The sequence below is a fragment of the Argopecten irradians genome, chromosome 8 (genome assembly GCF_041381155.1).
Source record: "Argopecten irradians isolate NY chromosome 8, Ai_NY, whole genome shotgun sequence".
In the NCBI taxonomy this organism is placed as follows: domain Eukaryota; kingdom Metazoa; phylum Mollusca; class Bivalvia; order Pectinida; family Pectinidae; genus Argopecten; species Argopecten irradians.
Genome location: NC_091141.1, coordinates 7,008,990 through 7,036,744, shown reverse-complemented (window position 1 = coordinate 7,036,744; position 27,755 = coordinate 7,008,990). Strand labels below are relative to the sequence as shown.

Genomic DNA, 27,755 nt, shown 5'->3' with positions numbered 1-27,755 from the left:
ATTTGATTAATGTCATTTTTAAGTTTGTGAATACTTTTATTGAACAGAAATTCGTATACTAACATTTATGTTTTCTCAGTAGCATTTTAGTACAAAGTTTTAATAAGTAACCCATGATGTACTTACACAACGTTAACTTCGAACGAAAATCCTAATACTAAATGAGCCAATATGTCTATTATTACCATACATACACCAAGAAAGCCCGAGAAAAGAAAAGAAGGAATAGGAGAAGAGATGACAAGTAGTAAAACTCTAGCCGTCATTTAATTACACTAATTTGTTAATTCTTTCCATGCACGAAAATATTATAGGTTTATTCTCTAGACCTCCATACTTATCTGCAAGTGGAGTTTTACGACGAAAAATCGCGGTCCGGTACAATTTCAATTTGTAATTTGTTGTAGTGCCTTCGCGCTTACGCAAAACCAGCACTTGTGAGTGAAGGGGAAAATGAGTTGCGTCTTCGTTTCTGTAGTTATTTTGCTCTTTTTAGAAATAATTTCTTTTGAATATTGGTTAACCACATGTATATTTATATTTAAATACTTAGATCATATAGAAATAATGAGGAATTTTTAAATCTTGGTTTGTAGCTAGAACTAGAATTTAATTTGTTTGATGACGAGCCAGCGATATCTATTTATTGTTGGTAAGAGGTAATTTTTTTCCTGACCTAGGACAGCCACTTCCTTCAGATTTACTTCACCGGGGCCATGTGCAAATGTCACTGTGGCTCCACATTCTTACCTTATTTAGTATACCAAAGAACAACATGACCTACCTTCTGATTACGGAATATTCTAAACAAAAACAATAACCTTTGAAGGTTGATATCGAACGTTTATTGATGTGTTTCAATGACATAACAAATCAGATTGTTGATGATAATCTTACATTGACAGCGGAATTACATGTATACTGTTACTGACACCAAGGATTTTCCCAAGGACGACATTTATCTTGAAAGTAACGTTTATATTTGAATTTCTCTTTCTTATAAAATATACTATTTGCAATTATCATGGTAATGTAATTCTTAGATGCAAAAATCAATATTGCCCATGTACTGCCAACTAGTGCATCTTCATTCCTCTTGTATACTAAAATATTAGCATGATCGTTTCATATATTTTAAATATAGTACAACCACCCACCCCCCACCTATCACACACACACATTAGTAATATGTGTCGACAGTTATATATTAATGTATATTGCAGGTAAGATGTAATTTAAGTTACTCGCTGTACATTGGACCAACGGTGTGATAACATTTGTTTGGCGCGTAATTCATTCGAAACTTAGATGTTGAAGTCTATTCCTCTGTTCAAGGTTTACACATACATGAGTACTTTCAAATGTTATGTCCTATTCTTTATTTTCTTTTGAATAATCCCCAGAATTTGAATCCCCATGGTGAGTTATTGCTTGGGCAAAAGATTTCATTGTTGGGTATATTACATATAGTATTAAATTGATGATGCTAAGAAAAAGATTTTTTATTAATATATTACATGTCATCTGCCACCTGGATGCCTCAGGTACGCTTACATCACACGTGTTTATTTCCAACACCTCTTAACACCATTTTTATCAGCCAATTCATATAGTAATGTTTAGTCACATTCACTTTGCCCTGGACCAATAGATCTATTGGTCATGTGGACCCTAGAAAAATCTTGTTTTATGCAGTAAGACGGAAACAGGATTGGGTGCAATGTTTTTATTTTATAATCTGCTAAACTTTGTCATAGATGATTTCTGACTTAACCTGAACTTTAATATATATGGAAGGGCTCTTAACCTGACCCAGAATTAATACACCTCCATATTGCTTCTGCAAAAGTACGCTCTGACATATGGAATATTTCATTAATGTGTATTATGTGTGTCCAGTCCTCTAATATGGCTACCAAGAGACTTTTGATAGTGAGATGCGTAATAATGTACAAATAACTATAATCAAATTCAGTAAATGAATTTCTTACATCTACATTATACATGAATTTTTTCTATTCCTGTAATGATTCATTTATATCGAATCTATTCTGACAATTCCACAGGTAGTTGTAAATGGAAGCATTAGATTGATAAAGATTGAGTGCTAGACTGCTATAACCCTGCAAATAGCCAGTACAAAGTAGACAAACTTATTCTAATAATGTTTCATTATTAATCCAGTAATGCGAGCACTGGCCTTGGCACAACAAAAATTTTAACACCAACAGTTTAACTTTTTATAAATTATATTATCATAAATAGGTATACTCAGTCTGTTGGGTAAAAAACAATCCGTGCCAGGTCCCTGTGAGTTTTTTTTTTTTTTTTTTTGGGGGGGGGTTGAAAACTTATTTTGGATAATTTTTTTATATATATATATATAAATGGTGCTTTCACCATTTCTTATATTCATTATCACACCTTGGGAATTTATACCAAAAGTTTTATCTTTATTAGTCTAAGATCTATTTTTAAGTGTAACTTTCTAAGCTGTAGTGTATTCAATATGAGCAAGATTTTTTTTAAAAAGGTATTTAATTACATTACATATAACATGTGTACACACATGTATTTATACTTAGTTTACTTAGAGTGTACCATACATTTCATTTGATGTTTGTACAAGCAGGGACTGCCATTCAAATGTTTTTATGGTTCTGGATGTTTTTTTACAATGTTTGTTTTATTGAAAACTTACAGGTACATCAGTTTTGGACTACATGTAATATGGACATCAGTGGGTGACAACCTTAGGAAGATAACCAATCTCCTGTTATGAAACTGAAACTCAGCCAGTTAATCACCATTTTCCAATCATCTGCATTATTAAAAATACCATACCTGTATCTGACTTTTGAGTTCTTTCTGATTTAATTCATACAGTTGTGAACTTTTACAAGTTACTGTGTTAAAAAATAAAACATGACAGACACAATATATAGATACATGCACATGGATATTCTATACATACAAAATGCAACCAAAGGCCCTCAAAGATACAAGATATATGTATGTGTCTACAATTCTGACAAGTCACAACACACATGTGCATGTATAGATATACGGACACCTCATAATGTAATACAGTATTGCCCGTAAAAAGAGGTGTCCTAAGGCCTGTGGTAGACGCCATATATAAATATATATATATCTGCAATATGATCAAGACAACATACATGTACATGTATATGTTTGTAAAATACAGCAGTGTATCTATGAAATGGACAGTACATATATGTTACGGTGCAGTGTCTACAAACTAAAACAAGACATATCACAGTACATGTATATTACATTTGTATACATGTATATGGGGATTTAGTGGATGGGGGCTCCTGTCCTATAAATTACAATGGACATGTATATGTAGTATATAGATGTATAGATACTGCAGTGTATCTACAATATGGGACCATACATAAAACATACTTTGTATAGATACTGCAGTGTATCTCTACCATATGGACTATACATAAATAAACATACTTGTATAGATACTGCAGTGTATCTACAATATGGACTATACATAAAACATACATGTATAGATAGTCGTGTATCTACAATACAATCTAAATAAGACTACATAAATACATAAACAATATACATATACATTTACATGTAGATACTGCTGTATGGTCAATACATATACATGTATGTAGACACTGCAGTGTATCTACAATAAGGTCAATGCATAAAACATCATACATGTATAGACACTGCAGTGTATATACAATAAGGTAAAGACATAACACATACATGTTTTGTAGACAATGTATACAAATGTAAATATGGTAAAGATACATGTTTGTAGACACTGCATGCAATGGATCTATAATATGGTACATGTAAAGACATAATACACAAGTATGTGTATGACATGGTGTCTACAATAATGGCAAAGTATATCACACATATACACACGAATATGCACGCTGCATTTTGTTTGTAAATGCATCCATGTATATTTGGGGGAAAGTGGGGGTTTCTACCATATAAACTTGTCTTTTTGGTTATGAAGCATAAAGGACCGGACATAGAACACACAGATAATAAATGATGAATAGAGATGGGTTTTTTCCTATCAATATAAGAATATGTACATGCAAATTATCATGAGAGTGCATGCAAAAGTAAAATACACAATTTTTGTCCATGAAAGCACACTTGTCTACTTGTCTTTTACTCTGAATTGATTTATTTTGTTGATGGATATTGATACTTTTGTGTGGATAAATTAAAGAAACTGACACTATATAAATGGATAAATAGTTTGCTTTGTTAACTTAAAATTACTGCAGTATAGGTATGTCTTGCATTGCATTTTTTCGTACATCAAGTACATATATATTTAGACATCTTATCTAAACATCTTGATTTGGAGAGACACACGCATACCTATTTGTAAGTCGTCTTGCTACGATGACAAAGGAAATTGATTGATATGAAATAATGTTATACTGGTGATTGTTGGCGTTCCAAAAAAAAATGAATTGATCTGAGTATGAATATAAAATATTTAATGTTTGTAAACAGTAACATGTCAAACAACCATTTTTGCAACACAACAATACATTTTTTTCGATGTGTTGTTCGACTGAAACCCATGGAAATGGTTCTATCAGCGCAAAAACTGCATTTTTTCGTAGTTTATATTTTTGGTTGCCATGGTAACATTTTTTTACGCAAAAAAATATAATGATTTGATACTCATTCTGGCCACGTCCTACTTTTGAAATTAATATGAAAGTTAAAAGATTACTAAGCCTGATATATAAATTAAACTTTCTGTAGTTGAAGCAAGACAGGTAAAAACACTGATTTTAACATTTTTCATAAATCTTCGGTTTTAAATGTTGTTGGTTACCATGGTAACATTAAAAAATTAAATTGAAATTATGGCATTCAATAAAATGTTCAACCCTTCTGCAATAATATACTTGATGATCAGGTTGAAGAATGGACATTTAAATAAGTTTCGTTATCTTAAGAGTGATAAATGTAGGAAACTTTAACTTTTTTGTCAGATTCCAAAGTTTCGGTTGCCATGGTAACATAATTGATGTGAAAACATTATTATTTTTCTTACAAAATTTGAAAAGGTTGTGATCTAAAGTTTCTAAATATATATGGGTTGGTTACCCTAAATTGTGATGCAAAAGGGTGAAAAATCACTTTGAAAAAAAATGTTCGGATTTTTTCGGGAACTCTGCTAAAAAATTCTTGGGAGTTAAGGGGTTAAGATTCAATGAAATCGAAATAAATTCAAGCTGCATTATTAATAGAACTTTTATTCCATAAATTTCAATTTAAGATATTTATTTTAAATAACAAGAAGGCAATGTAAGGATATATATTTGAAATCCTAGGTATCCAATCCTATCACAAAACATATAAAACAATATAAATAAAGAAAACATGTGCAATGAAATCCCGAGTCATGTTAAACTGGGGTAATTGGTAACATTATAAATAAATATCACATCTTACTAAATAAAACAATGTCATACTACACTACAATGGATTCCAAATAGAGACTGCTAACAGTAGAACCTTAAAATACGTGCATTGTTTGTATGTTGGTTTTTTTTGTTTATTAATTCAACTGTCCTATTATTAGATAGCTATATGGTCATTGTCAATGACGGGACTCCCTTGTATGCGGTGATCTGTTTATGCGTGTATGTTTTGCGAGCGTGCGAGTGTTTTTGAGCGACGTCAGCGCGTATATTCATGTTTGTCTTCTTGTATAGTGGAACTGTTGCCCTTTTTATTGTGCTATATTCACTGAACGCATAGGCCACAAAGCCGAAGACTTACCAAGCAAACACACTCCACCCGGTCCACATTATACTGACAAACGGGCCGAGTGCAAACCAGTCGTCCCACTCTCTGTAATGCTGAGCGCTAAGCGGAGAGCAGATGAAGACAGAAAAAACTACCACTTTTATAGACTTTGGTGTGTCTCGGCCAGGGGACCTGAACCCAAGAGCCTTCCTCACCGGGACGAGGCGAATACGTGTACATTAAATCATCTGGACTTCAGTAAATCAACATATCAGTAATTTTACAAGGACTTGCTTATTGGAAATCATAATACATTTATAACATTTATCATGCACTACTCACCTCCGTCCTCAAGGGTACTTTATCCTTGCTCGTCAAGGCCCCCTTATTTTTTGCAGCCAATGCTAATAAAGATGATATAAAATATAAACTAACTGGTATTGGTATTCAAATTCCATTTTTATCTTGAATATCCACGATAAATTGCAATAATGACCGAATGAAACGCCAATCAACAAAAAATAGGGGTTCGAGCTAATTGCAAAATTCAGTTGTAGTCTGTGATCTTAAAACATTCATTAAAAATAATTTATTTAATTATAAATAGATTTCAACTTTACATGGAATGATTAAAGAACAGATATTATAGCAACACAAGTGTCTATAGTAACGAGCATAGATCGGTCAACCTTTTTGTTTTAGAATTCCCATCTTAATTGAATCTCCATTTTCCAGATAACATATAAACTAGATGGTTATCCATGACGTTAGTTAGTCGAATTTATATGTTAAATCTTGCTATATCTAAATGTCAGGTGTCTGAATTGCAAAACTGATTAATGATGGCACTACGAAATTAAACACTTTCCCCCAAAAGGGATTCCCATTAATCCCTTTGTACAAACACCCTTTCCAATTCGATTTCAAACATACCTTTCTGTCCATCTTCGAGGTCATTTATCCTCTGGTTTTGTTCATTTTCCCTCTGGATTTGTTCATTTTCCCTCTGGATTAATTTCGAAATAGTTTTCTGTCGAAAAAATAAAACACTACATGTATATATTAGGTGATATAGTGATATTCAAACCTATAGAGACATGTATATATGAAGGGAGCAAAACCCTAAATCGCCCTTTTCATTTTTTTCCTGGTCGGTACGGCACTACAAACACTATTCTCAAAATATGCTAATATGAACACCATATCTCATAATGTAAACATCCATACTAAATATAGAAATAAATACCGCGGTGTACACTCGATAGGATAGACGCGTTATTGATAATAGCCCAATATATATTGTATCTTGTAGCCCAGTTTTTTTATATTGACGAAGTTCACCCATATTGCCCCATTGTTGATGCGGTATTGATGGTACAGTTTTCTCATATTGAAAGCAGTTAGTTAATTATAATACGACTTTTATCTACGCGGGGATAATTGTGTTCGTAAAATTAAATTATGAGAACCACAATGGAATACGATGGGAAAAGATATAGGTCTTGTCAAAGGTTGATCCTGTTCGAAAAGCATGTGTGACATTTCCCTCTTCATCTGCATGTTCGTTTGCGATTTATTACTCGAGATTTTAGTCTTCGAAAACTAACAACAACGTTCGATTGGAAACATTTGTATAATTTTGTAGAATTTCTAATGTCTAATTTGTTGGTACTATGCATGCAATGGTATTGCTGTGACGTTATTGGGATTTTTTTTTATTAAAATGAGGTATTTTAATTGAAATGCGTTGACCTCACTATCAGTGTATACCTGGGTGTCTGTTCGAGTGATTTACCAAGGATGTTTAGGATTCAGAATTAACAATACACTTTGCAGTTTCAAACAGAAGCGACATAATTACCTTACAGAAATACGGCATACAACTTTTTTTTTTCAAATTTCACATCAGGTTCCTATCTACATTCTCCAAAATCTATATATTTTTCTTCTTATTTTACTTCAGTTCAATAAAGATTGGCCTACACGATAGCTTAAAACTTGTAGTGCAAAACAATACAGTGGATTACATGCAGTTACTATGGTCAACTTGGGCCTACCACTTAAACCGTTTGGCTTGAATTAATAATTTAAGCAAAACTTGTTTTTATAGCAAACCGCAATTTATTATCAAGTTGGAAATCGACTCACAACACGAAGCTACAATTTTAGTACAAGTTTTGTATTTGCAAGTACCTGTTACTATTTTATTCTATCCAGGGTGTGAGAGTATACCTATGTATATAGTATAGTAAGGTATCTACATACCGTTTAGTTTTTTGTACTCTTCTCGTGAGATCCGATCCGGTTGTTTTTTTTTTTTCAAAACGATTTTAATTAATAATGAAAGAATTTTTAGATTGCATTTATTTGAGATATAAATGCAATCTGGGTGGCGTATAGATAGAATAGTGCGCTATAAATATTTATGTGCCACCCATTCATATGTATAGGAACTACACTACACCAAGTCTACATTTATTGACTTATATTGCAGATCATGATTATCATTAGAGTAATGGGAGTCTTTGTGGCTAAGTGTAAAAATATTAATATTTACTTGATAAGTTGTGGCTACTAAGAGTTGTCTTAATAAAACAAGAAGATCAAGGTCATTAATGTCATCTGACTTCCTTGGCAATAGACGTATAGGTTATCAATTAGATTTGGTGTCATGGTAGCCATCTTTGATATAGGATCGACCCGGAAAATAACAACACTTTGTCGGGACAATGTCTGAACCATTTTAGGCAAGATTCAGCCAAATCGCTCTGGTAAACTTGAGAAGAAGTTCAAAATGTGTTTTCAAGGGTACTGCCATATTGGATTTCGGATCGATCCAAAAATTAACAACACTTTGTCAGAACCATGTCAGGATAATTTCTTGAGAAGAAGTTCAAAATGTAAAAAAAAAATGTTTACGGGGACGGACGGCAGACGGCGGTCGACGACGTACGAAACATGATGGTTAGTAGGTCAGAGATAAAAAGCGAAAATACAGTGAACTTACTATCATAGTATTATCAAGGATTTATAATGAGAAGGATTTCGTCACTACTTATTTCATACTCTTTACACTACTAAACACCACGCGAGACGCAGAACCGGGAATAAAAAAACCATTTTTTTTTTCAACAAAACTTGTCTTATGGAGTCAAACGAAAGGCCAATTTAAAGTTAATTAAATTTCACAACGATTTAGTACTTGCTATAAAGGACGAAGAGATTTAGAAGTAAATAGTTCTTCAATTTAGTTGGGTTTTAAAAAATAATCTAATGAAAAGCCAGCACGTTTTCAGGAACAAAAGAAAGAACGGTATACCCTCGCAACGCCACAAGCTACCACATATCAAAGGCATGTGCGGACGAGATATTCAAGAGGAGAATCAGTCCCGTTTGCCCCGAAACGTCACGTCGACTCTGTGCAACAAAACAACACAAAAGGGCTCTGTGCCGTAATCGATGCCCATTACCACAGTGGATGACTTATCCTTCTCCTATACGTCCCTTGGATATTTTGAAGGGCCTCTCCCTCTTTTCAAAAAGTCTTATATTTTTTATATACGAGGAATGTTAAAGTGTACCCATTACCTAATTTACGAAACAAAAATTAAAAAAAGATTCTTATAAAACAATATTAACATAAGAACATTTATATCGATGGCCCGATATGAGATTACAACTCAAAATTAACAGTGTAGATTAATTTCATTGTTTTTTTCGTCTGGTGCAATGATTGTCAACTAACGCGCGGTAAAAGGAACGACAGCGGGAAACATAAGACGATCTGCATTATGAAAAATTCTTGTATTTAGATTACATTGTTGATAAGTTGATTATATGTGTATTAATAACGGATTAATAATAACGGACTTAAACGAGATTGAAATTTTTTTGTGATCGCAAAAATATATGCTGACCATTACCTTCTGAACTGTTCTGTAACAAATAGTTACATTATACAATTATTTCGTATTATATTATGTGTCATAGATTCGGTACATCGCCGCTTTAATATTTTTATAGTTTACATTAGAGTTATCCCCCTTTTGGTTCGCTCTTTTCGCAAGATACGCCATTGGAGGAGGGGGCTCCGCACCATTAGTTTGGGTGGTCCAAAAAAGTGTAAGTTTACAGAGTTTATAATCGGATTAATCGGATTTTTTTTTGTTAAGAATGTTAAAGAACTACAATTACGCGATTTATAACAGCAAAGACGAATATCAGATAGAAAGATTTAACAATATTACTGTATCAAAAACATGTAAATACAGTAATTTACACCGGGTAAATATCATTGACAGCTAAATATGTTGAAGGCAGGATAAAGTAGGTCAAAGTTCAACACCACGCAGTGAAGCACGAGCTCGAGGTCAAAGATGATATGGATTGTCCAATTGGCCTGCACATGTTTAGTCAACAGGAGGGCATGCGCGCAGTTTCGTTCAAATTAACATAATCGCAATTACGTATGAATACAAACCCAGTGCAGGATCGGACTACTTCGAGTTCACGCGCTTTAGATTATGCGTCATATGATAATTTAACCCGTTATAATGTCCCGGAAGTTGTATAAACCTAGACTTTAATGAGTGTTTGCTAGCCACGAGATCTCGAAAAGTTAATTAAATTTCACAACGTTTAGTACTTGCTTTAAGGACGAAAAATTTAGAAGAAATGTCTTAAATTTTTGTTAAAAAAATATCTCATGAAATGACAGCACGTTTCAGAAAGTAAGACGGTAACCCTCGCACCCACAAGCTACATCAAAGGCATGTGCCGGCGGATATCAAAGGGAAATCAGTCGTTTAGCCCAACGTCACGGTCTGTGCACAAACACAAAAGCTCCTGTGCCGTACATGCCCAAAAACACAGTGTGACTTATCCTTCTCCTATACGTCCTTGGTATTATAGGGATCAACCAACTAAATAAAAAAAGACCTTCGAAATGGCCCCTGTGTATACAAGATTGAGCCCAGGATAGGATTTTAGCCCGGCCGCTGATTGGCTGGCTAATTATGAATTTTCAAAAGTGAAAATGTTTTCTGACAGGCTAATTATTCCTAGATAACCATGATATGAATTTGGAAATTCATATTGAGAATTTAGGTTCAAAAATATCAACTTTGATGATGAATAGGTAAAAAGCATTAGGATTTCAGGATTTTTTTTGCAGTGCAAGCCTCAATGCGCCTGATTTCAATAAAGTTACAGCTTGGTTGGAGTTTGAGCAGGAAGGAACCCAAAATTTTTTTTTCTATTTTGTGTTATATGGAGAACCATAGCTATCTTTATTTTTAGTACACAACAGCATAACTATAATATTCACTTTGTTTTAATAAATACAGTACAAAACATTTAACACAAGTATTAAAACCAAGGTTGGTCCTAAATGTAAAATATCCATTTAGTTGGTATATGACTCTCACATATAGGGAATCACAACCAAACATAAATCAAAAAAAAGGTACCCTTCGAAAGGGCCCCTGTGTATACAACGATTGAAGCCCAGGATAGAATTTTTAGCCCGGCCGCTGGACTTGGACTGGCTAATATATGAATTCTCAAAAGTAAAAAAAGTAAGTTCTGTCAGGTAATTATTCCAGATATAACCATGATATGAATTTGGAAATTCATATTGAGATTTAGGTTCAAAATATCAACTTTGATAATGAATAGGTAAAAGCATTAGGATTTCAGGATTTTTTAGTGCAAAATGCGCCTGATTTCAATAAAGTTACCCTGGTTGGAGTTTGAGCAGAAGGACCCAAACTTTTTTTTCTATTTAGTGTTATATGAGAAACCTAGACTTTAATTATAGAACACAACAGCTAACTAATATTCCTTTGTTTTAATAATACAGTACAAAACTTTAACAAAGTTTAACACTGTGGTCTATGTAAAATCATTTAGTTGGTTGCTCTCTATTAAAGGCCCTCTCCCTTTTCAAAATGGCTTTTATATTTTTTTTAAACGAGAATGTTAAAGGTCCCTTACCTTTTCGAAACAAAATTAAAAAAGTTCATAAAACAATATTAACATAAGAACATTTATATCGATGGCCCGATATGAGATTACAACAAAATTAACAGTGTAGATTAATTTCATTGTTTTTTTCGTCTGGTGCAATGATTGTCAACTAACGCGCGGTAAAAGGAACGACAGCGGGAAACATAAGACGACCTGCATTATGAAAATTCTTGTATTTAGATTACATTGTTGATAAGTTGATTATATGTGTATATTAATAACGGATTAATAATAACGGACTTAAACGAGATTGAAATTTTTTTTGTGATCGCAAAAAATATATGCTGACCATTACCTTCTGAACTGTTCTGTAACAAATAGTTACATTATACAATTATTTCGTATTATATTATGTGTCATAGATTCGGTACATCGCCGCTTTAATATGTTATAGTTATAGTTATCCCCCTTTTGGTTCGCTCTTTTCGCAAGATACGCCATTGGAGGGCTTCGCACCATTAGTTTGGGTGGTCCAAAAATGTAAGTTTACAGAGTTTATAATCGTTTAGACTAAATGTAATTTCATTCCTATTGTATGTTATGTTATCGATCACTCATATTTACTATGAATAGGAAATATACAGTCGACATATTAAAGTAAATCATGTCAAATTAAGGTCATTTCGTCTCGAGTCACATTTATTACATTATAGCATAGTGTTGTTTGTTATGTGTTCTGTCAATCAGAAAGAGTAATTCTTCTTTCTGTTTGTTTCAGTTCTTCACTTTGTTTCATCGTGATTAAAATAAACCTCATACGCCGAGATATGGATTCGGGTTTTTTGTGTAGTATTTCGCCCCCTCGTATCAGGATACCAAATGTATATTACGCTTATTATATGTGCCATAACTGGGCAAAACATTTTGACGAGTTTTTCTTCAATAATCTAATGAAAACCGTAAAGTTTGATTAATTAAGCTGTAAAAATCATTCGAATGGACAGACAAATATGTATGATGCCTTATATGCACTGTAAAATTCCTGTTTTTAGAATTTATGTATGTTTAGATGGAAACATACCTATAGAAATTACTTTACAATTACTAACAACACTGTACAAATGTGACGTGAATTTGAAGACCATGCATTGGCTACATGGTATGAACGTATGTACCTCATTCCACTGCTGCAGTGTAGACGTTAATATGATGATGTTTGGCAGTACTGACAAAAATTAGTTTCAGCTCTAATCTGTTCTTGTAATATTAAAACCTATGCATTGGAAGTATTAAAACTCTCAAAATGTTGGTAACTTATTGGTGAATGACATAATGAAAATCTTCTTGATTCGTGAGTTCAAAAATTTACTGCACATGTAACTTTAAAACCGATAAACAATATATTACAGTTGTAATAAGGCATATAATTCTATTTATATAGTGGTTAACTTGAAATGGAACATTTTTGATTCAAAAGTATCGCTTCATTAGCCATATTCTGCTATTCGTAAATCAGATGTACTGTGTAGAAGTATGTGCTAATGTTACCCTGGAAATAGGTTATTTATATTTGTGTAGTATCATGGCGAAAAATGTAGTTTCAGGAGTGAGTATAATACACAGCCATATATAATAAATAGACTATGATACAATGTATGTGATTGAATGAAAAACTTTAATGCAAATAAAAAAAATCCTTTATCGATATCCTTTAAATAGTTCAAACGTTTTTACTGAGTTTTAGATTCCACATACCTTTTTGTATTCTGATTTCCTTACGTAGGGCTTGTAATTCCTCCTGTGTTTCCACTAAAAAAATATAAAAAAAAATATATATAGTTCTGACACCAGACTACCGTTAAAACCAATAAACGATCAATTACAAATCGCAGTAATAAGCTCAAATCGATAAATATAATGGATTATGACTTTTTTTTAAAGTCGGTTCTTAATGGGGCCTTATTCAAGTACCACGTGATACCCGATAACGTTTGTACGGGACTTTTGTTTCTATTGGTGATGGAATGACGTAAACAGATGATATTCCGCGCTTACGTCATTTTAGCGTGAGAAATTACAAAGAGTCGTGTGAACCATCATCACTGGAGAAACTAGGTTCGCACAAACATTATCGGGTATAACGTGGTTCACAATTTAGTCTCAATGAAATATGTTTTAAAGTATGTCTTATTAACATAGAAATAATCTGTCATTTATCTGTTACATTTTCTCATTTTTTTTCAAATTAAGTTACAGGAGAAAATATCCTTAAGCATATGTTAACATTTACTTTTCTGAAAAAAAAAGAACTTGAAAAAAAAGACAAATCATTTTCACTTTTTAATAAATCATTTAAATGACATTATTTCAAATACATATTAAATTCACACACGTCATTTACTATGAAATAAACACACTTGTAGATATAATATTTGAAACACGTTCTGTAAAAATATATCTTCCTAACAATATTCTACTCCGTAAAAATAATATGATATATATGCTCTAATGAGGCCACTACCTTACTACGGAAGCCAACAAATTATAGGGTTCTCTAAAAAAACCTTAATAACTAAAGAAAATATATATCGATGTGCATTACGATGAAGATCCCGCACAGGTTACAACAGACTAACCACGACCAAACAAATGCAACATTCCCTGACTAATCAGTAACTATAACAGGTGGAGAGAATTCATTTCCGGGCTGTATATGCCCGGTCCTGTGGCGCAAGTGAAAGTCAACAACCGCGCCGGCAATTAGGACGACGGCGGGAAACATAAACCGACCTCGCGTTTATGTAAAAGTAAACACTTTTAGTTATCATTTCTAATTAAACAGATTCTGTAGGTGATGCTAAAGTGTGGCAGTTAAACGTATAGTTGACAAACGTTCTGCGACTCTAGAGGTCTACAAAATTATTGATCTCGTTTAGACATCCTACTTCTCTGACAAAAATTAAAAGGCCGAGATTTCGGAAAGTTAAGTGGCCCTTAATAAGTTATTTAATCAAAGTGTAGCCATGAAACATGATTAATATTTAATAGCATTACAACTTTTTTACTTGATTATCTCAACGTTAAAACCATCCGTGAGGCCATCCACATACACATTTCTTAGTCGATTAGTATTTACCGTTGTGACACTGCCTCTTGCTTCATTTGGTCCCTTCCTTCTTGGAAGATAATCTGGCCATCTGTGCGCCTTTAGAGTGCATAGTTCTGAAGATAAAAAATAACGATGTACAAATTCATAGTAAATAGAATTAAATCTCGAAATAATAATCCATGATCATATTATATCTTACTTTCTCAAATTAGGCAGTTAATAGCATATTCTATATAAGGAAGACATTGACCGATATACTTAAATTGAAATTGAATGTAGAATGAATATACCGTGCGTATGTAATTGTGCACAAGCAGAAAATACCTACCGTCTAAGCGAATTAATTTATGTGCAAAGCAAGAAAGGATCTATCGTAATTTATAAATTGTGAAGCAAACCATCACTTCGCATTACCCATTTCGTAGCTATATATTTAGATTATTTTTTGTTTTCAAGTAGTTCAAATATATTTGTTGTAGTTCTTCACTTATAATTCACGACAAGAAAATTAATTTTCAGCTTTTTCCTTTTTTGTGTTCAAATAACATACCAAATTGTCTCTCTGCTGTTGCCTGATCTCCGTCGTATAACCTTGTATTTCTGATATATATTTATATATTCAGGTCTCGTTCCTGAAAATTTTAAAGTAATCATGGTATAGTAAGACATAACAAATTAATCAATTATGTTCATTTTGGGGATGAACAAATTGAAACAAATTGGTATACAAAAATAAATGCCGCATGGAATACTTTATTTTTCATTTCAAATTTAATTTTCGTTAATAGGAAAACATTTCCGTACCTTGAGGGTAGGACAGGGTATAGATTTTCCCAGTACTACACTCTCTTTCAGATCCTATTATTTTTGTTAAGAAAGATTAAAGAACAACAATTACGCGATTTTATAACAGCAAAGACGAATGATCATGATAGAAAGATTAACAAATCTCTGTATCAAAACATGTAAATACAGTAATATTCAAACCGCGGTAAATATCATTGACAGCTAAAACTATGCTGAAGGCAGGTATAAGTAGGTTCAAAGTTCAACTCACACGCGTGAAGCACGAGCTCGAGGTCAAAGATGATATGGATATGTCCAATTGGCCTGCACATGTTTTAGTCAACGGGAGGGCAGTTTCGTTCAAATTAACATAATCGCAATTACGTATGAATACAAACCCAGTGCAGGATCGTACTACACTTCGAGTTCACGATCGCTTTTGATTATGCGTCATAATGATAATTTAAAACTCGTTATATTGTCCGGAAGTTGTATAAAACCAAGACCTTAAATGAGTGTTGCTAGCCACGAGATCTCGGAATTTATATCTGACGCCCCATCCTTTGTGTATATCTGACGCCCAACCTTTATTTATAATCTGACGCCCATCCTTTCCCTAATCTATATCTGACGCCCAACCTTTATCTATATCTGACGACCATCCTTTATATTATATCTTACCCCCATCCATTATGTAGTATACTGACGCTCATCCTTCTCCCTAATCTATATCTGACGCCCATCCTTTATGTATATCTTACGCCCATCCTTTATGTATATCTTACGCCCATCCTTTATGTATATCTGACGCTCATCCTTTATGTATATCTGACGCCCATCCTTTCCCTAATCTATATCTGACGCCCATCCTTTATGTATATCTGACGCCCATCCTTTATTTATATCTGACGCCCATCCTTTATTTATATCTGACGCCCATCCTTTATGTATATTTGACGCCCATCCTTTATGTAAATCTGACGCCCATCCTTTATGTATATCTGACGCCCATCCTTTATTTATATCTGACGCCCATCCTTTATGTATATCTTACCCCCATCCTTTATGAATATCTGACGCCCATCCTTTATGTATATCTGACGCCCATCCTTTATTTATATCTGACGCCCATCCTTTTCCCTAATTTATATCTGACGCCCATCCTTTATGTATATCTTACGTCCATCCTTTATGTATATCTGACGCTCATCCTTTTCCCTAATCTATATCTGACGCCCATCCTTTATGTATATCTTACGCCCATCCTTCATGTATATCTGACGCCCATCCTTTATGTATATCTGACGCCCATCCTTTATGTATATCTGACGCCCATCCTTTATGTATATCTGACGCCCATCCTTTATTTATATCTGACGCCCATCCTTTATGTATATCTGACGCCCATCCTTTATTTATATATGACGCCCATCCTTTATGTATATCTGACGCCCATCCTTTATCTATATCTGACGCCCATCCTTTATGTATATCTGACGCCCATCCTTTATTTATATCTGACGCCCATCCTTTTATTTATATCTGACGCCCATCCTTTATGTATATCTGACACCCATCCTTTATGTATATCTGACGCCCATCCTTTATGTATATCTGACGCCCATCCTTTATTTATATCTGACGCTCATCCTTTATTTATATCTGACGCCCATCCTTTATGTATATCTGACGCCCATCCTTTATGTATATCTGACGCCCATCCTTTATTTATATCTGACGCCCATCCTTTATCTATATCTGACGCCCATCCTTTATCTATATCTGACGCCATCCTTTCCCTAATTTATATCTGACGCTCATCCTTTATTTATATCTGACACCCATCCTTTCCCTAATTTATATCTGACGCCCATCCTTTATGTATATCTGACGCCCATCCTTCATTTATATCTGACGCCCATCCTTTATTTATATCTGACGCCCATCCTTTCCCTAATTTATATCTGACGCCCATCCTTTATGTATATCTGACGCCCATCCTTTATTTATATCTGACGCCCATCCTTTATCTATATCTGACGCCCATCCTTTCCCTAATTTATATCTGACGCCCATTCTTTATGTATATCTGACGCCCATCCTTTCCCTAATTTATATCTGACGCCCATCCTTTATGTATATCTGACGCCAATCCTTTATTTATATCTGACGCCCATCCTTTATTTATATCTGACGCCCATCCTTTCCCTAATTTATATCTGACGCCCATCCTTTATGTATATCTGACGCCCATCCTTTATTTATATCTGACGCCCATCCTTTATTTATATCTGACGCCCATCCTTTATGTATATCTGACGCCCATCCTTTATGTATATCTGACACCCATCCTTGATGTATATCTGACGCCCATCCTTTATGTATATCTTACGCCCATCCTTTATGTATATCTGACGCCCATCCTTTATGTATATCTGACGCCCATCCTTTATGTATATCTGACACCCATCCTTTATGTATATCTGACGCCCATCCTTTATTTATATCTGACGCCCATCCTTTATCTATATCTGACGCCCATCCTTTATGTATATCTGACGCCCATCCTTTATGTATATCTGACGCCCATCCTTTATTTATATCTGACGCCCATCCTTTATCTATATCTGACGCCCATCCTTTATGTATATCTGACGCCTTTATTTCCCTAATTTATATCTGACGCCCATCCTTTATGTATATCTGACGCCCATCCTTTATGTATATCTGACGCCCATCCTTTATGTATATCTGACGCCCATCCTTTATTTATATCTGACGCCCATCCTTTATTTATATCTGACGCTCATCCTTTATTTATATCTGACGCCCATCCTTTATGTATATCTGACGCCCATCCTTTATTTATATCTGACGCCCATCCTTTATTTATATCTGACGCCCATCCTTTATCTATATCTGACGCCCATCCTTTATGTATATCTGACGCCCATCCTTTATGTATATCTGACGCCCATCCTTTATTTATATCTGACCACATCCTTTATTTATATCTGACGCCCATCCTTTCCCTAATTTATATCTGACGCCCATCCTTTATGTATATCTGACGCCCATCCTTTCCCTAATTTATATCTGACGCTCATCCTTTATGTATATCTGACGCCCATCCTTTATTTATATCTGACGCCCATCCTTTCCCTAATTTATATCTGACGCCCATCCTTTATGTATATCTGACGCCCATCCTTTATTTATATCTGACGCCCATCCTTTATTTATATCTGACGCCCATCCTTTATGTATATCTGACGCCCATCCCTTTATGTATATCTGACACCCATCCTTTATGTATATCTGACGCCCATCCTTTATGTATATCTGACGCCCATCCTTTATGTATATCTGACGCCCATCCTTTATGTATATCTGACGCCCATCCTTTATGTATATCTGACACCCATCCTTTATGTATATCTGACGCCCATCCTTTATTTATATCTGACGCCCATCCTTTATCTATATCTGACGCCCATCCTTTATGTATATCTGACGCCCATCCTTTATGTATATCTGACGCCCATCCTTTATTTATATCTGACGCCCATCCTTTATCTATATCTGACGCCCATCCTTTATGTATATCTGACGCCATCCTTTCCCTAATTTATATATGACGCCCATCCTTTATGTATATCTGACGCCCATCCTTTATTTATATCTGACGCCCATTTTTTATGTATATCTGACGCCCATCCTTTATTTATATCTGACGCCCATCCTTTATTTATATCTGACGCTCATCCTTTATTTATATCTGACACCCATCCTTTCCCTAATTTATATCTGACGCCCATCCTTTATGTATATCTGACGCCCATCCTTTTTGTATATCTGACGCCCATCCTTTATTTATATCTGACGCCCATCCTTTATGTATATCTGACGCCCATCCTTTATCTATATCTGACGCCCATCCTTTATGTATATCTGACGCCCATCCTTTATTTATATCTGACGCCCATCCTTTATTTATATCTGACGCCCATCCTTTATCTATATCTGACGCCCATCCTTTATTTATATCTGACGCTCATCCTTTATTTATATCTGACACCCATCCTTTATGTATATCTGACGCCCATCCTTTATGTATATCTGACACCCATCCTTTATGTATATCTGACGCCCATCCTTTATGTATATCTGACGCCCATCCTTTATGTATATCTGACACCCATCCTTTATGTATATCTGACGCCCATCCTTTATGTATATCTGACGCCTATCCTTTATTTATATCTGACGCCTATCCTTTTCCCTAATTTATATCTGACGCCCATCCTTTATTTATATCTGACGCCCATCCTTTATGTATATCTGACGCCCATCCTTTATTTATATCTGACGCCCATCCTTTATTTATATCTGACGCCCATCCTTTATTTATATCTGACGCCCATCCTTTATGTATATCTGACGATCATCCTTTATGTATATCTGACGACCATCCTTTATGTATATCTGACGCCCATCCTTTATTTATATCTGACGCCCATCCTTTATGTATATCTGACACCCATCCTTTATGTATATCTGACGCCCATCCTTTATGTATATCTGACGCCTATCCTTTATTTATATCTGACGCCTATCCTTTTCCCTAATTTATATCTGACGCCCATCCTTTATTTATATCTGACGCCCATTCTTTATGTATATCTGACGCCCATCCTTTATTTATATCTGACGCCCATCCTTTATTTATATCTGACGCCCATCCTTTATTTATATCTGACGCCCATCCTTTATTTATATCTGACGCCTATCCTTTATTTATATCTGACGCCATCCTTTATGTATATCTGACGATCATCCTTTATGTATATCTGACGCCCATCCTTTATTTATATCTGACGCCCATTCATTATTTATATCTGACGCCCATCCTTTATGTATATCTGACGCCCATCCTTTATTTATATTTGACGCCCATCCTTTATTTATATCTGACGCCCATCCTTTATTTATATCTGACGCCCATCCTTTATTTATATCTGACGCCTATCCTTTATTTATATCTGACGCCATCCTTTATGTATATCTGACTATCATCCTTTATGTATATCTGACACCCATCCTTTATGTATATCTGACGCCTATCCTTTATTTATATCTGACGCCTATCCTTTTCCCTAATTTATATCTGACGCCCATCCTTTATTTATATCTGACGCCCCATCCTTTATGTATATCTGACGCCTATCCTTTATTTATATCTGACGCCCATCCTTTGTGTATATCTGACGCCCATCCTTTATGTATATCTGACGCCCATCCTTTATGTATATCTGACGCCCATCCTTTATCTATATCTGACGCCTATCCTTTTCCCTAATTTATATCTGACGCCCATCCTTTATTTATATCTGACGCCCATCCTTTATGTATATCTGACGCCCATCCTTTATTTATATCTGACGCCCATCCTTTATTTATATCTGACGCCCATCCTTTATGTATATCTGACGCCCATCCTTTATGTATATCTGACACCCATCCTTTATGTATATCTGACGCCCATCCTTTATTTATATCTGACGCCCATCCTTTATGTATATCTTACGCCCATCCTTTATGTATATCTGACGCCCATCCTTTATTTATATCTGACGCCCATCCTTTATGTATATCTAACGCCCATCCTTTATTTATATCTGACGCCTATCCTTTATTTATATCTGACGCCTATCCTTTTCCCTAATTTATATCTGACGCCCATCCTTTATGTATATCTGACGCCCATCCTTTATGCATATCTGACGCCCATCCTTTATTTATATCTGACGCCCATCCTTTATTTATATCTGACGCCAATCCTTTATCTATATCTGACGCCCATCCTTTATGTATATCTGACGCCCATCCTTTATTTATATCTGACGCTCATCCTTTATTTATATCTGACGCCTATCCTTTTCCCTAATTTATATCTGACGCCCATCCTTTATGTATATATGACGCCCATCCTTTATGTATATCTGACACCCATCCTTTATTTATATCTGACGCCCATCCTTTATTTATATCTGACGCCCATCCTTTATTTATATCTGACGCCCATCCTTTATTTATATCTGACGCCCATCCTTTATGTATATCTGACGCCCATCCTTTATTTATATCTGACGCCCATCCTTTATTTATATCTGACGCCCATCCTTTATGTATATCTGACACCCATCCTTTATTTATATCTGACGCCCATCCTTTATGTATATCTGACGCCCATCCTTTATTTATATCTGACGCCCATCCTTTATTTATATCTGACGCCCATCCTTTTCCCTAATTTATATCTGACGCCCATCCTTTATGTATATCTTACGCCCATCCTTTATGTATATCTGACGCCAATCCTTTATGTATATCTGACGCCCATCCTTTATTTATATCTGACGCCCATCCTTTTCCCTAATTTATATCTGACGCCCATCCTTTATTGATATCTTACGCCCATCCTTTATGTATATTTGACGCTCATTCTTTTCCCTAATCTATATCTGACGCCCATCCTTTATGTATATCTGACGCTCATTCTTTTCCCTAATCTATATCTGACGCCCATCCTTTATGTATATCTTACGCCCATCCTTTATGTATATCTGACGCTCATTCTTTTCCCTAATCTATATCTGACGCCCATCCTTTATTTATATCTGACGCCCATCCTTTATGTATATCTGACGCCCATTCTTTATGTATATCTGACGCCCATCCTTTATGTATATCTTACGCCCATCCTTTATGTATATCTTACGCCCATCCTTTATGTATATCTGACGCCCATCCTTTATGTATATCTGACGCCCATCCTTTATTTATATCTGACGCCTATCCTTTATTTATATCTGACGCCTATCCTTTTCCCTAATTTATATCTGACGCCCATCCTTTTCCCTAATTTATATCTGACGCCCATCCTTTATCTTTATCCCTAATTTGCTGTTTTCCTGTAGTATGGAAATAACTGTGTGTGGATTTTTCGCAGTCAGTTGATATCTTTGCTATATTTGTACAATGTTGGACTTGGCATTTCTCGCTTTAAGACGTATTTGATAGTGATTAATAGTCCTTCACTCTTGTGTTAAGAGCCGTTGGTAGGCTAGAAAAGAGTCGGAGCCTCTTATATTGATTTTCGGGGTTAACCAATAAGGAGGTATAGATTTCAGAAAAGATTGCGATGGCGTTTTACAAAGGTACATATGGGCACTCAAAGGTGCAACTCTATATATCTGTACAAATTAATATGGTGGGAACACAGCCGCTTGCGATGTTTATTTGCATTGTATTGTGTAATAAATAGTGCGGCGATCCGAGAACTCTTGCTTTATTTTAAGTGTAAATAAAAAATATGTAACAGTGATCATGTCAGCATATCGAACCGACTATCACTTCGTCGTAGAAACGTCCCTTTTTGGGGAGGTGGATGTGGCGCGGTAGTAAAAGGCGGAGATGTGTTTGGCTAAGCGATTGGGTGCCTTAGATCGTGAGTTCGAGGCCCGGGCAGGCACGATGCAACAAATTGTTAGGCTTTGTGAAATTGTGTTTCTTTCATTTTTAACAATTATATATAGATATATACATCTGGTATTCATATATTTTACTCTGTTCATATTTTATTTTCGACCAAGAGAGAAAAAAAAAGGTCGTCATTACGCATAAACAGATATATGGCAGAATATTGCAAATATCAACTTGAAATTACAAATCAAAATTCCAAGTTCCCCAAATTATCATACTGACATTTTAATAAGTGATAATTTTTTTCTAAGTCTTATTGATAGAACACCTTACAATGTGTGATTATGACTAAAAAATGCTTTCGTAGATAACACGTAGCGTACAGCAACCATTTCGTACAGTACTGACTAGATCCAAGATTTCAATTTTTTTTTCAAAATTATTTTTTATTCACTCAGACACAGTAATTGTGTGACAAGAAGTCAAATGTATAATACAGTTTTTTAGTGTATGACAGGCACGTGTATATAGGGATATAAACTTACAAAATGTTGTACATGAGATACACGCATGTACGATATAGAAAATGGTATTTGGTTGCAATTATTATATATGTTTAGTATTAAAGACAAAAAAACAATGTAAAAAGCTTACAATAAGTGTTGCAAGCAACACACATCCCTTGCCGTCAATTACATTTTTTCTAATCTATGGCCAGTTATTATAGCTTAGTTATGCTATCATTGTATGAAGGTTGAACAAATTCTGTCTCAAGTAATCCTGCGGAAACGAAAATTTGTGAAACATATTTTTAGCAACAGTGACTTTTTTCACCCCCAAATTCAATCCCAAGCTGTGTTTTCTCCTTTGTTACCATTGTTTGAAGTTTGAACAAATATTCCGTTGATGTGTTCTCAACTTATCCTGGAACTTAGAGGATTTGTGAAACAATATACTTTTAGTAACAGCTACCTTTGTAGTTGACATTTTGACCCCAAATTCAATCCCAAGCTATGTTATCCCCTTTGTCACTATTGTATGACGTTTGAACTTATTCCTTTGATAATCCCGACACTAACATTTTGTGAAAAAAAAATTATTTTTAGTAACAGTGACCTTTGTAGTTGATATTTTGACCCCAAATCCAACCCCATACTGTATTTTCTCATATGCTACCATTGTGCGAAGTTTGACCAAAAATTCGTTGATATTTTCACAAATTATTTCCTGGAAACTAATATTTTTGTGAAACAATCTATTTTAGTAAAAGTGACCTTTGTAGTTGACCTTTTGACCCCAAATCCAATGCCAAGCTGTATTTTCTTATATGCTACCATTGTGTGAAGTTTTTGATCATAATCCGTTGATATTTTCTCAAATTGTCCTCTGGAAACGATTTTTTTAAACAATCTATTTTTGGTAACAGAGACCTTTGTAATTGACCTTTTGACCCAAATTCAATCCCACGCTGTATTTTCCCATATGCTACCATTGTGTGAAGTTTGATTAAAATCCGTTTATTGTTTTTCAAGTTATCGTCTGGAAACGGAATCTGGACGGACGGACAGACGGACGGACGGACAGACTGGACAGACGGACGGACGGACAGCAGACAGACAGACAGGCAGACAGACAGACAGACAGACAGACATACAGACAGACAGACAGACAGACAGACAGACAGACAGACAGACAGACAGACAGACAGACAGACAGACAGACAGACAGACAGACAGACAGACAGACAGACAGACAGACAGACAGACAGACAGACAAGCAGACTGACAGACTGACAGACAAACAGACAGACAGACAGACAGACAGACAGACAGACGGACGGACGGACGGACAGACAGACAGACAGACAGACAGACATACAGACAAACAGACAGACAGACTGACAGACAGACAGACAGACATCCGGCGTTTTTATAAAAGCAATGACAATTTTTAATAAATAAACTAATATTAACTAGATTTGATCGCGATCAAAACACGGGGATTTCCACCTATGTAATGATATGAATAATGTTAGCGAACAGACGATTGCTTGAACGAACGAAAAATCTCACTCAATATTAATCAGAAAGCGTTTCTTACGAAAGTAGTCTGGTCCAACCGAAAAACAGATTTAGGGGAATCCCCTTTTGGGCACGAATCCCCTTTTGGGCACAAAATTTCATAGAGAGGTGAATATATCGGAGCCTGCTGATTGGATATATTTAGGGTACATTAGTGAATGGTTAATGTGTGGGTCGGGCAATAGATGTAGATGTAAAATTTGTAAAGAATTTTGATGTGAATTTGTTTGGTTCTGTGGTTGCAAAACTGCCGTGTATTTCCCCAACATAGCACCGGTTTTGCTTAAACAGCCGGTGTCACATGTGACAGCTCTGCCACACACATAAAAGGTTTTGAAACACTGTCAGTTATTGGGTTTTTGTGCAAATACCTTTCTTTGATTAAATGTACATCCTATTAATAGTTTAGGTTCACGTAAGGACGGTCTCCTGTACATGCGGTGTAGCTACACATGTACATGTACGTGTATTAACGCAAACACATGGTGCGATTGTGTACATTGTTCATGCAGATCTTAAAACATCTCGAAATTAAAGTACTTCAAGTTGGTAATAGGTAATAACCAGCCCAAATGAAAAAAAAAAAAAAAATAAACAACAACTCCGAAACAGCCCGTGTGTAACGAAGGTTGAGCCCAGGACCGAATTTTAACCCGGCCGCTGATTGGCTGGCTAATTATGAATTTCAAAATTAAAAAAATGTTTTGCTGACAAGGTAATTATTCCTATATAACATGATATGAATTTTGGAAATTCAGATTGAGATTTAGGTTCATAATATCAATTTTGATAATGAATATAGGTAAACACATTAGAAATTTGGAGTTTTTTTAAAGTTTGCAAAAATTCTCCATTTTCGTATGAAGATCTTGGACCAAGGCGGAATAAACTCGTACAGTTACAGTATTTTAATATTAGATACGGATTATCTCCCTATGGCCACAGGCCACATCATGTAATCACAACTCAAAATCGCTGAAAGTTCTAATACCTCCGCCGCCATTTTGAATCATATGACATTGAAATTGGTCATTTTATGTGACTGAAAAACATGATCTTTCACATCCAATTCAAAACATTTCACCTTTGAATTTTCATGAATTAACGCTAAAATTTACGTTAAAAATGAACAAAACGCCATATTCGGAGGTCTGTATTTCCGCCATTTTCAAATTCATGTCTTTTGAAATTAAAAACCTGTACAGAAAATAGGCTAAAGCTTACATTTACAAAAAAAATCAACACTCTTCATGAGATGATAAAGGCCCTACGAGCTCACAAATAACGGAAAAAATAAGAAAATGAAACAAATTGCCATATTTGGAGAGCTATATTTCCGCCATTTTTCAATATAACCCCTTAAAAATAAATAACTTTTTGAAGGCAAAAGTTCATAAAACATACAGGTATGAAAAATCAACATTGTACATACAGGTTTAAAAGGCGCTGAAAACGTCTCGTGCAAGGACAAATAAAAACGAAAATTTCGATTTTCGATGTCCTATATCTCCGCCATTTTCAATCTTATGACCTTGAACTTGGTCCTTTTATGTGTCTGAAAGCATGATCTTTCACAATCCAATTCAAAACATTTCACCTTTGAATTTTCATGAATTGCGCTAAAATTTACATTATAAAATGAAAACGAAACGCCATATTCGGAGGTCTATATTTCCGCCATTTTCAAATTCATGTCTTTGAAATAAAAACCTGTACAGACAATAGGCTAAAGCTAACATTTACACAAAAATCAACACCTCTACATGAGATGATATAGGCCCTACGAGCTCACAAATAACGGAGAATAAACATAAGAAAATGAAACAAATTGCCATATTTGGAGAGCTATATTTTCGCCATTTTTCTATATAACCCCTTAAAAATAAATAACTTTTGAAGACAAAAGTTCATACAACATAGGTAGACAAAATAAACACTGTACATAATACAGGTTAAAGGCGCTGAAACGTCTCGTGCAAGGACAAATATATAACTAAAATTTCGATTTGTCGATGTCCCAAAATCTCCGCCATTTTTTATCATATGACCTTGAACTTGGTCATTTTATGTGTCTGAAAGCATGATCTTTCACATCCAATTCAAAACATTTCACCTTTGAATTTTCATGAATAACGCTAAAATTTACGTTAAAAAATGAACGAAAACGCGCCATATTCGGAGGTCTATATTTCCGGCCATTTTTCAAATTCATTCAGTCTTTGAAACTTAAAAACCTGTACAGACACAATAGGCTAAAGCAAATATTTAACAAAAATCAACACTCTACATGAGATGATAAAGGCCCTACTGAGCTCACAAATAACGGATCATAAAATAAGAAAATGAAACAAAATTGCCATATTTGGAGAGCTATATTTCGCCATTTTTCTATATAACCCCCTTAAAAATAAATAACTTTTGAAGACAAAAGTTCATACAACATAGGTAATGAAAAATCAACACTGTACATACAGGTTTAAAACGGCGCTAGAAAACGTCTCGGGCAAGGACAAATATAAAACTAAAATTTTCGATTTTCG

At 34.8% G+C, this 27,755-nt stretch overlaps 1 protein-coding gene across 1 annotated transcript in view; it reads right to left on the bottom strand.

The window, feature by feature from the left end:
• The window catches only part of LOC138329231 (soluble guanylate cyclase 88E-like), a 317,936-nt gene that overhangs the window by 213,623 nt on the left and 76,558 nt on the right, over positions 1 to 27,755 (bottom strand). The window lies entirely within an intron of this gene.